At 42.2% G+C, this 13,575-nt stretch overlaps 1 protein-coding gene across 5 annotated transcripts in view; it reads right to left on the bottom strand.

The window, feature by feature from the left end:
• Positions 1 to 13,575, bottom strand: part of MBNL3 (muscleblind like splicing regulator 3) — a 195,351-nt gene that overhangs the window by 76,072 nt on the left and 105,704 nt on the right. The gene's annotated exons all lie outside the window — the stretch shown is intronic.

Genomic DNA, 13,575 nt, shown 5'->3' with positions numbered 1-13,575 from the left:
GTGAAGCCGCAACGCTTCACTTCCCGATTCCCTGACAGAGGATGGCGGTGGGGGCAGCAGAGAGACGAGCGATCGCTTGTCATCTGCCGACGGCATCGCTGGACCCTGGGACAGGTAACTGTGCATTTATTAAAAGTCAGCAGCTGCAATATTAGTAGCTGCTGGCTTTTAATATTTTTTTTTTTTGGCGCAGAACCGCTTTAACATATACTGTATTTTAAGACAATTGTACAGCTTTAATAGAACACGATGACCCACAAACACGTCAGCAGTCCCATGAATCATACAATTGATCACAGAACTGGTGTAAAGTGGTATATAAAAGGTACCACAGGTTCCCATGGTGAATGCCGTAACTTTGATCTATTTTGACCTGAAATGTATCGAAAGCCACTATTCCTATTGAAAAAGGACGTTCTAAATGCATGTGTGTACCTTCCTTGGCATCACAAGCACAGAGAAGCTTTAAGGCTTATGCACACAGGACGATTAAACACTAGCACTGCTGTCAAGAAAAAGCAGAGCAGAGAATTTTTTTTGAATGGCGTTAAGCCAGGGGTTGACAAATTTGCTTGGAATCTAGGAGCCAGCTTAAAAAGTTAGGAGCCAGGTCCGTGACGACGATCCGGACCTGTCCCTGGCCTGACATGGAGACGAGTGAGGGGAAGATAGCAGCGCCGTCGCCGCCCCCCCGTCTCCAAGTCATTGCCCATAGCTCTTAGAGGGACATTTTATTTTTTTCAAATGACAATTTTTTTTTCAATTGCATTTTAGTGTAAATATGAGATCCGAGGTCTCTCTGACCCCAGATCTCATATTTAAGAGGACCTGTCATGCTTTTTCTATTACAAGGGATTTTTACATTCCTTGTAATAAGAATAAAAGTGACACAACATTTTTTTTAAAAGAACAGTGGAAAAAAAAAAAGTTAAAATAAAGCAGAAAAAATAATAATTTTTAAACGCGCCCTGTCCTGCCCGCATATAAAAATCGGTGTTCGAACCACACATAGGAGGTAGCGCCGTGATCGGTAGAGCGAGAGCAATAATTCTACCCCAGACCTCCTCTAACTCAAAACGTGCAACCTGTAGAATTTTTTTAAACGTCGCCTATGGAGATTTTAAAGGGTAAAAGTTTGTCGCCATTCCATGAGCGGGTGCAATTTTGAAGCGTGACATGTTGGGTATCAATTTACTCGGCGTAACATTATCTTTCACAATATAAAAAATAATTGGGCTAACTTTACTGTTGTCTTATTTTTTTATTAACTAAATTATTTTTCCCAACAAAAGTGCGCTTGTAAGTCCGCTGCACAAATACGGTGTGACAGACAGTATTGCAACAACCACCATTTTATTCTCTAGGGTGTTAGAATAAAAAATATATATAATGTTTAGGGGGTTCTGAATAAAGGGAAGAAGAGGCAGGTAATATAATACAGGCAGAGGAATCTTCATTAACATTGCTGGTTTGTCATACCAACGGCGACCACAAGAGGGCGCCAGATTCCATAATGAATCATAGGACCGCAGAAGGCCTCAAAGCCGCGGCCCAAATTTTCGGCCGCCGGCGGAACGGCCCGACGCGATCACGCTGGGGGGGTCCACAGACACAGGATACCCCCAGCTGTGCTGCCCCAGGCGCGAGGTCGCTATTTCTAGTCGCCAATGCGACCTGGCGACCGGGTTTTGTCGAGCCCTGCGTTAAGCTGCGTTTTTCCACATCCTAACCGTTCTGTATTGAATTCGATTGTTGCTGTATTGTTTCCCTTTTATATTGTAAGCATTGAGAAAACTGTTGGCGCTATATAAATCCTGTATAATAATAATTTTTGAGACTAAGGGTTTACAGTAAAAACACTCCCCAAAATGTAAAACGTGGCTAAAAGCTTGTTACATCGCTAAGCCGCATTTTAAATTTTTAAAGCCAAGAAGCCTCTGCTCCAGGATGCACAAGCAGTCATTTTTTACTGCCCCTAAATGCTTATGCCTCCGAACTCCTGTGAAAGTTTGTGTGCGCATGAACACATAGGCCAACATGGAGGAGGGAGTAAAAAATAAATAAATAAAAAACACCACATCGGATGCCCCTAAAAGCATCTGAAAAAACATCCTGTGTGCATGAGCCCTTAATATCAAATATCAATATGAGCAGTGAAGTTCAGCATCCTTTGCTGGACAGCCTTAGTTTCCAGTAGGACTTTTCGGGAGGGCTCGGGCCAGCCATGATTTTGCCAATTAAATTAAGGTTTACATCAGTGTGCCACAGGTTTCGGGGGTCCAGTGAAGTTAAAGGCATGTAAAATCCTGCCGCTGCTTCAACTTCATTTACACTGCATTTCTGGCCTATTTTCAACAGAAAATACATTGATTGAGCCCAGGTTCACACTGAGCTATGGGAATGAAGCCGTGCGAGTTCAGCTGAATTTCACTCCTGCATGTTAGTCCAGATTTCGGCTGCGATTTCAGAGACATCTGTGCAGCTTTCTGCACAGATGTCAATGTAAATTGCAGCCTGAAATCGCAAAAAGTAGTACAGAAACTACTTTTTGAAAATCGGTATGGCACTGTAGATGCGGTATCGCACCGATTAGGATGGTGCCATTGACTGCAATTGCCACCAATTCAAAACACTCCAGTGTGAACCACGGATAAGCATCTTCTAAACCTCACTATACACAGCCTAAACTTTGACTGTTGGAAAATGTCTGTAAGGCAGGCCATACACAGTCGAATTTCGAACAAATTTTCTTTTCAAAATCAGAAAATTCGTTTTTTTTGTGATCCGATGATGCCACCATTGATTTTCGAAATTCGGCCGACCAAGCCTTCACTTTCACCTCATGTTGCTACAGAAAAGAATTTTCTTGGGCGGGAATCTTCTTTTCTCTCCGTAAATTTTCTTTTATCTCCGTACATTTTCTTTTATCTCCGTACATTTCTCGCACGATTCTCCCATCATTGATTAGAAAATCGTTCGTTTTTCAAAAAATTTCCAACATGTCCGATTCCTCAAATTTTATTTCCACACGAAAATCGGCTGTTGCTGCAGCCCACTAATGCTGCGAAATTCATACGAAAATTCTTAGATACGATTTTCTAAAGAAAATTCTTTCGAAATTCGAACCGTGTATGGCCGGCATTAATAAGCATCAAGTGTTCCTATTTGACAACTGTTGCCGCATTGTGCTGCATTCACCCATTGGTTTATGGAGAATATTCCAGCATGTCTTGGTAGCATAATGATGTGACCGAGGATAGGTAGCCATTTTACAGCTTTTAGTTTTATTAAAAACATCTGCCCTTTTATGGAAGGGTTTATGGAAGTATGTCCAGTTCATATAATCTAAGAGGGAAGCCTAGGATTACACGTTGCATTTTCTGCATGAGGTTTAGTACATACACAATGTAATACAGTAATATGTTTTTGCTTCTATTTCCCATTTGATATAACCCAGATTATTAGTATAAATACTAATACACTGCATGGTACTACTAATCTTGAGGGAATTTACCTCTTTATCTCGTCTTAAAAAAAAGAGGGCCCACTATTTTTTATATTTGCCCCAGCCTCACTCTTCCCAAATAATTACTGTTATACTTGGAACCAGAGTATTTGCCATTTTCCATAATTTTCACCTGGTGATTCTACACTTCCAGTAAGTAGGGCGACAACACTCACTCTACTCTATGAGTAGAACAGAAAAAAAAAGGGACAGGACTACCCAAGTATCCTCCTCTCCACAACATAGAAAGGTGAGGTTCTATAGTCCTCAGAGATAACTGGGAACAATTGATAAGAGTGCAGCATAAGCAGAGAGCACAGGGAGTTATCAGCTGAAATGATGGGTACCTTTTGGAAGAAAAGCCGAATGGCTCTGGGAATGGCTGGATAGTGAAAATCACTGGAACAGTAAAAGTTAAAAGGAGAAGCTCGTTTGGCTTTGCACTCTTGTGACCTGTTTTCAGCAGACAGCTGGCTGAAGCAGTTGTCGGCTGACGAGACAGAGCAGGTCCAGGCTGGGGAAAGATCGTGTCCATATGGTCAGGATCCATCCAGATGCCTGGACTGGCACCCAGCTCAGCCTCTCCGTGAGCTGCTGAGAACGCTCCCCAGCCGATCCCACCCCGGTACAGTCTTTCTTTAAAAGTCCAAAAAAAAAGATTCTGCGGTTGAGTCAAGGCTTTATCAACCACAATTGCCAATTACCATGGTGGCAACAATTGTAGTAGTAGCTGACATGGGTACAATCCTTGACCTACTTTAAATAAATGGATCCCAAATAATTAATTTTTAAAAAGGTCTTTAGAATTACCAAAACGCAATGCTATTGGGTTGTTTCTAGGTTCTCATGGGCTTCATAATCAGCGATACTTCAGTGTTAGTTTTAGGGATTGCCTTGATTAGTATTTTTAGTACGCTTAAAAACAAACTGTTGTTGCCTGGAGAAATGCCAACAATCAACCTCATTTCTGCCCATATAAACACCTTTCCTAGGAAATTAGACAATTTCTTGCTATATAAATAAAAGGTAAAACACACAATCTTTACTACAGTGTAAAATTTGACTCTAGTTAGGTGTTAAGTACTGCTTTTATTTCAGGAAGTTAGGTGCTCACTGAAATTCTGGCAGGATTAACAGGTTACCTTCTAATGATATAGACCAGGGATATGCAATTAGCCCACCTCCAGCTGTTGCAGAACTACAAGTCCCATGAGGCATAGCAAGACTGACCGCCACAAGCATGACACCCAGAGGCAGAGCATGATGGGACTTGTAGTTTTGCAACAGCTGGGGAGGTCTGCTAATTGCATATCCCTGATATAGACCAAAAGAGAGCAAGTAATAATTTTACAGTCACTTTAACCACTTGCCGCCCGCCCTATAGCAGAAACATGGCGGCAAAGTGGTTTCAAAATCCTGACCGGACGTCATATGACGTGATCAGGATTTGGAGCCACTGCGCGCCCCCGGGGGGCGCACATCGCAGTGATCGTTGTTGCAGGGTGTCAGTCTGACACCCCGCAACTACGATCTCGGTAAAGAGTCTCCGACGGAGACTCTTTACCACGTGATCAGCCGTGTCCAATCACGGCTGATCACAGTGTAAATAGGAAGAGCCAGTGATCTGTCAGATGCGAGTAAAGGAGAGCTGATCGGCTGCTCCTGACAGAGGGGGTCTGTGCTGATCTATTATCAGTGCAGCCCCCCCCCCCCCCCAGGATGCTCACACTGGACCCCCAGGGACGCCAGACCACCAGGGATGCCCAGCACCAGGTACGCCACCCTAGACCACCAGGGATGCCAGTCAGTGCCCACAATGGATACCAGTGCCCACAATGGGCATCAATGATTGGCATGCATTGTTTGGCACTGATTGGCATCCATCAGTACAGTATAATCCGTGCCACCTATCAGTGCCCATCCGTGTCGCCCATCAGTGCCACATAGTGTCCATCAATGCCACCTCATCAGTGCTACTTCATTGGTGCCCATTAGTGCCACCTTATCAGTGCCCGTCAGTGCAGCTTCATCAGTGCCCATCAGTGAAGTTTTGAAACAAAAAAAATTTCGGCCATTTTTTTTATTTGTTTAGCAAAAAATAAAAACCATAGAGGTGATCAAATACCACCAAAAGAAAGCTCTATTTGTGGGAAAAAAATTATAAAAATTTCATTTGGGTACAGTGTAGCATGACCGCGCAATTGTCATTCAAAGTGCGACAGCGCTGAAAGCTCAAAATTGGTCTGGGCATGAAGGTGTTTAAGTGCCCTGTATTGAAGTGGTTAAGCACCTAACCATATGCATATTAGTTTAAAGTCCTAGTTAAGGCAAGGTGATCTTTACATTTTCTTTAAAGCCTTCTATTTTCTTTAATTCTGATGTATAAATTATTTTCTACTAAAAAAGCAAAAATGTATACCCCACTATGGAACGTACTCGGGGAGCTTTGCTAGTGTATTGGAACAGAGACTATAAAAACAGACCCAAATTCCGGTGTCATAACTCCGCACCCTCCTTCTGCTTTGCCATTTACAAAGCACAAATGTAGCAACAACACAGGCTGTGCTTTGTGAATGGCAAAGTGGGAGAAGGACACTGACGATCAATGGGAACAGGCTCTTGCCACCATTTATAAAGGCTCTGTCCATTTCAACTCAACAACATAATTTTAAAGGTCTTCTCTTGCTGGTATCGAACCCAGCACCTACTTAGTAAATTGTATCTGACTGTTCCTGATCTGCTAGAGATGCAATCAAGCACCAGGAACAATGCCTCATATGGTGCAAGTTCAATGTGGGAAATTCTATTGGAAAGCAGTTTGTGAACGACAAAGTTGGGAAGCAGAGGCACAAACACCAGAACTGGTTTCAGTAATAGAAATTGCTCCACTGCGGTTGGGAGCACTATGCAAGCACAGCTCGCCATGTACTTTACAACAGCAGCTAAGTTTTGGGTTTTAATCCCTGGCATTTTATAATTTATTGTTCCAGAACAATCAGCAGAAGCTACCTATCCCATGTTCCTGATAGTCATCGACTATTTATATTTTTCAAATTTTTGGGTAGAAGTACAGTCCTGTTACTTACTATCAGTTTGGAAGAAGTGCACTCTTTGAAAAATGCTGACAAACATTACTTGTTGATTGTTACCAAGACATTAAATTGAGAATACAGATTAAAATGGTTACTTTCTAGATTAAATTACTTGCATGTATTTTTTCTGTTATACTATACAGGTCAATACCCCGATTTTGATGAGCGTTAGGACTTACAGTACTCGAGGTATACAACATAGTTGCTGCCATGAAAATGAACAATGGCCTGACCGGTGACTGTGCAATAACGATAACATCTACACAATGGCAGCTAAATGAACATTATTGATCTCTAAATGGACGTACTTATGATTCAAGCACATACCAATCCATCATTTAATGGGAAAGCACAGTACTAAAAGTAAGTCCACTTGTATAGCGCTACATAAAATGCAACCTTAAATGGTCAGTCCATCCAAAAATGATACTTCCAGTAGGCGTTTGGTGAATAATTTTTTTTTTTTTGAGGGAGCAAGAGAATCTAGAAAACTTCCTAAAAAGGAGTTTAATACTGGCCTTTGCAGTAAGGAGCACATGAAAGGGTGACATACTGTATGTCAAAAAAATAAAGAAAAATCCCAAGCTCACTTACTAGCCAGCCTGCAACAAACCCAAATTGATCTTGTCCAACAGTTCACAATAAAACTAAGAAGTTTAGTTTGCACACGTTTGCAAATACATGTGTAAGCTGCAGCAGCCACATGACACCCCAGTGTACTGTAGTTCCAACTATAATTTTGAAAGTCTGAGTTCGAGCACATATATAATAATGGATAGATTAAGGGCAGGTATACCTGGAGGGAGCTCACCCCTCCTTAAAAAGGTATAGGAACGCACTGGACACCAGCAATGGCACAATGGCAGCAAAGGTATCCAGTGAAGTCTATAGTTCCTGGTTCTGTTCTCAAACACCGAGATCTTGTGACTCAAGTCTCAGAAAACTTTGGCCCGTTTATTCTCCAGTATCCAACATCAGTCTAGCAGCCTAGAAGGAATTCATTTGTAGACGGGCACACACTAATATTACATATTAGAAGAAAATAGTAAAAAAAAAAAAAGGAGGGGGGGGGGAATAAGGACAGACTCACTTTATATAGCTTTATCTGCATTTTATCAAATTCCTTGTAGACAGCCTTCAAGAGTATCCAATGTGGTTTCTGGGTAGTACTGCACCCTTTGATACATAGCTTAGGGCTCATTCAGACCTTGTTGTCCTTGTGTGTTGCGTTAAGGTTTGCTTTTTGCACATTAACATGCTTTGCACTAATGAATAGGCTGGCAACGCACCAAAACTTCCAAATATATATATACACTATTGCCCCGAAGCGTTGCGCTCACCAGCCACCCCTGGAGCCTGAGGGGCATGTCGTGGCTGACCCAGTGCGTAGCTAGGGTCTGCACACACTCGATGGTCAGGCTGGAGAGACTACAAGGATCTAGAATATCCAGCCTGTCACCCAGCCAGCTGTTGATAGCAGATCACAGGATCTTAAAATCTTGCGCAAAAGGCAAACATTCAGCAAAAAATCCCAGGAGTGATGGTCCCACAGGAAGCCTAGGTCCTTCTTCACTAGGCAGAAAAAACTGAGCTGCAGGAAGCAGGCAGAGGGGTTATTACCAGAGGGACCGCCCCCCCGGGCGGAACTGTAAAGTTCTGTTTTTTCACATGTATTACATGTTCTGCCTAGTTCTGTCCTGAAGGTGGCGCAAGAACCCTACGGTCAAGATTAATGGAGCTGTGTCAGTCAGTGAATGAAAGAAACAAGTTTGCCTGAGTTTAATCTTCCATAATGGACAGAAGGCCACTTATGCACTAAATTCTATAAGAGCCACACCACCGTAATTTGAAGACAATTAGGATGTCCAAAAGCGTCCAACTGATGGGTGGGCAACAGTAACAAAACACTAACAGGCCCACATGACAAAAAGAACTGAGGGCAGTATGCAGTGCAAAAGAGCCACCTAAAGAACCTTACACCCAAAGCTGGCATCAGATGAGGCCTGAACACCCACCATGTAAAGCTTAGAGAAAGTGGGAAATTGTTGCCTGATGCTGACAAGTCCAAGAATTGATCAAAGGTCTAGTGGAGTGCAGCTTGAAAGGAAGAGGTGGAACCTTGTGCTTTAGTCTATACGCTTGAAAAATGATCTGATTGAGCTACAAAGAAATGGTGGAGAGAGAAGCTGGTTCCCCTTTACAGGGTCCTTCAGGAATGACAAAAAGGTAAACCAACACTACATGAACTACAGGCAGGTAAAATTTCCTTCTGATGTAAGGTCAAAAAGGTTGAAACTTTAGCAAGGAAGGAGACTCTAGGCCTCAACATTACCTTGCCCTTGTATAGGACCAAATATGGTTCTTTACAGGACAAACCTGCCATCTCAGATAAAAGCCTGGCAGGAGGCGATGTGAACAAGGAGCACAACCATGTGAGTGGAAAGGGAATTACAGCTGGTTCAAAAGGAAGTTTCTGAAGTACCCATACAACCAAATTCAGATCCCATGGAGTGAAAGGTGGTTGTACAAGAGGGATGGAATGAGTGACTTCCAGTACAGAAGTTTTAACCAATGAATGTCTTTGGAATTGGTAAGGGCTGGGATTTTTACTCGATAGTACCCAAGACTAAATGCCAATATGGATCAGATTGCAGAAAGGGTAGGATTCTTCCCAGTGAGCATTTGCTGTGGAAAGAAAATCTATTTTCCTCTGACAAAATTAAGTAAGCCTTTCATATGTGGTGGTAGACCTTACAATGGGTAGTTTTACTAGTTTTTAACAGTGTGGTTATACCAAATCAGAAGGACCCTCATTTTTAAAAACCTAGGCTTCAAAAGTTAGTCATTAATGTCAGTGCCCATGAAGCAGGGTATTAGAACAGTCCTTGAGATAACAGGTCAGGTCAATCTGGAGGAGCCCTTACGGTGTCTGCCAGAAGATTGATCAGGTTGGAGTACCACATCTGGGCCAGTTATGAGCTATGAAGATCACTGGAATGCTCTTTATCTTGATCCTGTGGAATAGATGAGGAAGGTGTTTCACAGGGGGATAAGGCATAGATCAGGCTGTACTGATCCTGTAGAGCGACCAGAGCCTCCACCGCTTCTACCAGATGATCTCTGCATCTAGAGATGTCCAGTTTGTTGTTGAACCTGGAAGTGCACATTTGGCATCCTCCACCCGTGACCCAGGTTCTAAAACATTTCTGTTGTAGGGACCATTTCACCGGATCTAGGCACTGGTGGCTGAGGTAACCTGCCCATCAATTCACACCTGAAATGTGAATGGCAGATAGGGCAGTTACAGAATTCTGCCCAGGCTAGAGTTTTCTGCCTCTCTTGCATTGGGGAGACTTCTGGTTCCTCCCAAGTGGATGATGAAAACCACAGCAGTGGCATTGTTAGTTTGAATCAACTTCAGAATGTTGATCGGGAGAAGAGATTCTTCATTCAACCAAGTCCCCTGCACCAAAAAGGTGTCTAGGAATGTTGCGTGGTAAGGATCTTGATGGAACAGAGTACTACCTTCAGATTCAGAATTCTCATACAGAATTGCAGCTCCTGGACTGCAGAGTACAAGTCTGGGAGCTGAGAGTTTGTAGTTTTTCTTGCAGAATTATTCAGGCTTGAGCTGTGTAAAGGAGACCCAGGTACTCTAAGCAATGTGACAGTTTCAGTACTGATTTCTGAAGGTTCAGGATCCACCCATACTATTTTAGGTCTGGACTATTTGCATCACATTGTGGGTTAGAATTCTTTCCAATTTGTGGAAAAAATAAATAAAAGTTTAGTCTTGGGGCCCTTTAGGGATTTTAAAAGTGTTTCTTAATGTGTCAATAAGAACCATATCAGGGGAATAGGAGCCTGGGAGCTATGGCAGCTGGCTTCGGCTACTCAGGAACAAATGAATTCATAAAGATTTGAGAAATTCTTCATCAGATAGTCTCAGCAATGGAACGCTCAGAGGCTGTCATAGCTGCAGGCAGGTCTGGAAGTGAAGATGTAGAATTAAGACTTAAAAAATTAAACATAACTGCAAAGATTATGTAGGTGTCAGCAGGACAGCTCCACTTGTACTTGGGAACCGACATGTTGTACTGTTTAACATAGGCAACTTAACTGAGATGATTACATAAAAAAACATGGGTACAAGCCAGCTGCTTACAGGAGATGGTCAATGGCAGAGGTGACCAGGTAGGTTACTGTAGGTGGCAGCAAGTACCAACTACGGTAGAACGGTATGTTGCAAATGGAGACAATGGCAGAAAGCAGCTTCTTCATGCTGAAAAAGAACACAGTATTAATACAACTATCCAGCTAGTGATGCAGCACTCAATTATCCAGGGTGTTAATGCGGTCAATAGAAGCCAAAAGTAAAAAGGTGGTATAATAATGGCTTTCGATGGTACCACTAAACGTGGTCATTTCCAATGCTTGGTGAACACATACTCATTAAAAGGAGTTTTCAGAGACTGGGTAACACCAGCGGATGTATCATGGCTCTGGACCTGGAAAATGGTTAAGTAACAGTACGCAGAGGTCTGAAAAGTGACACGTGCAGAACAGTGTCCGAATGCTACATTCCAGACAGACCCTGCAATTTTTAGTTGAGAAGGGAGGGAGGGTTACTGTCTTCAAAGCTGTTGTAGCGGATACGCCGATCCAGTTATGTGCATAAAATGCCCAACTAATCAGAGTAAATGAACGCTTGAAGAAAAAATAATCTTAAAAGAAAAAACTGCTAAAAATTCTCAATAGCGAAAAGATATGCATCCTCATAGGAGACTAGCAAAAAACGGAGGCATTATGAGAATGGAAGGGGTGATACCTGGCCGTACAGTTTTTTGGTTTGCCCATGTCCAATTCCTCCTGAAGGTGGCAGTATAACCCAAATGTGTCTTAACTAACAATAAACAAATAAGAGTATTAATTAGGTATAATTGAATTGCTTATTCTACACAGGTGAGATCATTCTGGCGAGAGAACAAAATGTCTACCCTCCTCTAAGCTGAGGAGCCTGGACAATAGGCATAATTGGGCTCCTTCTATACAACTCTTACATGCTCATAAAATAGCAGACAGAGAGCTATTGTACAATTTCAGAATTGTCAAAGAATGTGGAAAGTACCTTTCAGTCAGCACAACTCCTGGGAAGTGGGCAGACTGAAATTTATGAAGTTAAATATAGCACATGCCTTACTTCACTCATGTGTACAAATGGTGGGTTACGCATTAAGTAAATATACTAAACCCTTCAAACTTGTATTTATAGCCTCAAGGACAGAGCCCCTGCTCCTGACCATGCAGTTTTGCCATCAAAATTTTGGCAGGACAGCGTGTTTTCTCACATTGGAGTTAACATAGTATTGAAACATTATGTTTGTTTATGATGGGATACATGGGGGTCTTGCTGGCCAAAAATGTAAAATGTGAACGACAATACCAAGTTTATAACTGCACACTTATAGGATATAGGTGCCGTTCACGCTTCTCAATTCAAATATTCATGTTTCAGCAAGAAAATGTATTTGTTTATTTACAAATGGGTTTTCTTTGTATCTTTATTTTCTCCCACTCTGTATGCATTGCATTTTTGCACATCAGCACCTACTTGATCTTGTTATGCTTGAACTCTGCTTATTTTCTACATTACCTTCAAATGAGAAAAAAAAAAAAAAAAAAAAAAAAAGGAGAAGAGTGGATATTTATTCACTCGTCTTTCTAGAATTGTCAGAGTTTTTTTTTCCCACTCTGTTCCCATAATTGTTTTACTTTGCGTTTATTCAAAAAGCAAAGAATAGACAAAAAAAAAAATTGATGGGGTTGTCATACTTCGGCAGACCATCAGTACTGTGTGGGTGACAAAAGTAATTTGAGAGCTACATACACCAACGTAGCCCTTGAACAATTACATCACACCAGAATTAAAATTAGAGGTTGTAAATATCAGGAGAAAAAGTTGATGGTGGCCCATGTACACCTGATAATTTGAATGCATATGGGCAGTAATATCTCACACACAATGAGATTATCGGATGAATGACTAAAGTTATGAAAATTCTCGTATGACAGAATAAAAATTCAGAAGTGATCTTGTGTATTGTACTGCATTTTCGGACGAAGACTAACCACTTCAGGCCCGGAAGGCTTTACACCCGTAATGACAGGGCATTTTTTGCGATATGGCACTGCGTCAAATTTCTTCATCAGCTTAGGCAAATATACAGTATCTCACAAAAGTGAGTACACCCCTCACATTTTTGTAAAATTTTATTATATCTTTTCATGTGACAACACTGAAGAAATAACACTTTGCAAAGTAGTGCATGTACAGCTTGTATAACCGTGTAAATTTGCTGTCCCCTCAAAACACACAGCCATTAATGTCTAAACCGCTGGCAACAAAAGTGAGTACACTCTTAAGTGAAAAAGTCCAAATTGGGCTCAAAGTGTCAATATTTTGTGTGGCCACCATTATTTTCCAGCACTGCCTTAACCTTCTTGGGGATGGAGTTCACCAGAGATTCATAGGTTGCCACTAGAGTCCTCTTCCACTCCTCCATGATGACATCATAGAGCTGGTGGATGTTAAAGACCTACGCTCCTCCACCTTCCATTTGAGGATGCCCCACAGATGCTCAATAGGGTTTAGGTCTGGAGACATGCTTGGCCAGTCCATCACCTTTACCCTCAACTTCTTTATCAAGGCAGTGGTAATCTTGGAGGAGTGTTTGGGGTTGTCGTCATGTTGGAATGCTGCCCTGCGGCCCAGTCTCCAAAGGGAGGGGATCATGCTCTGCTTCAGTATGGCACAGTACATGTTGGCATTCTTGGTTTCCTCGAACTGTAGCTCCCCAGTGCCGGCAACACAAATGCAGCCCCAGACCATGACACTCCCACAACCATGCTTGACTATAGGCAAGACACTGGTTTTTGTACTCCTCACCTGGTTGCCGCCACACACGCTTGACACCACCT

The sequence above is a fragment of the Lithobates pipiens genome, unplaced genomic scaffold, assembly GCF_037356315.1.
Source record: "Lithobates pipiens isolate NorthernLeopardFrog02 unplaced genomic scaffold, aLitPip1_a1.2 Scaffold_1, whole genome shotgun sequence".
Lineage (NCBI taxonomy): Eukaryota > Metazoa > Chordata > Amphibia > Anura > Ranidae > Lithobates > Lithobates pipiens.
This window is presented reverse-complemented; position numbering and strand designations above follow the sequence as displayed.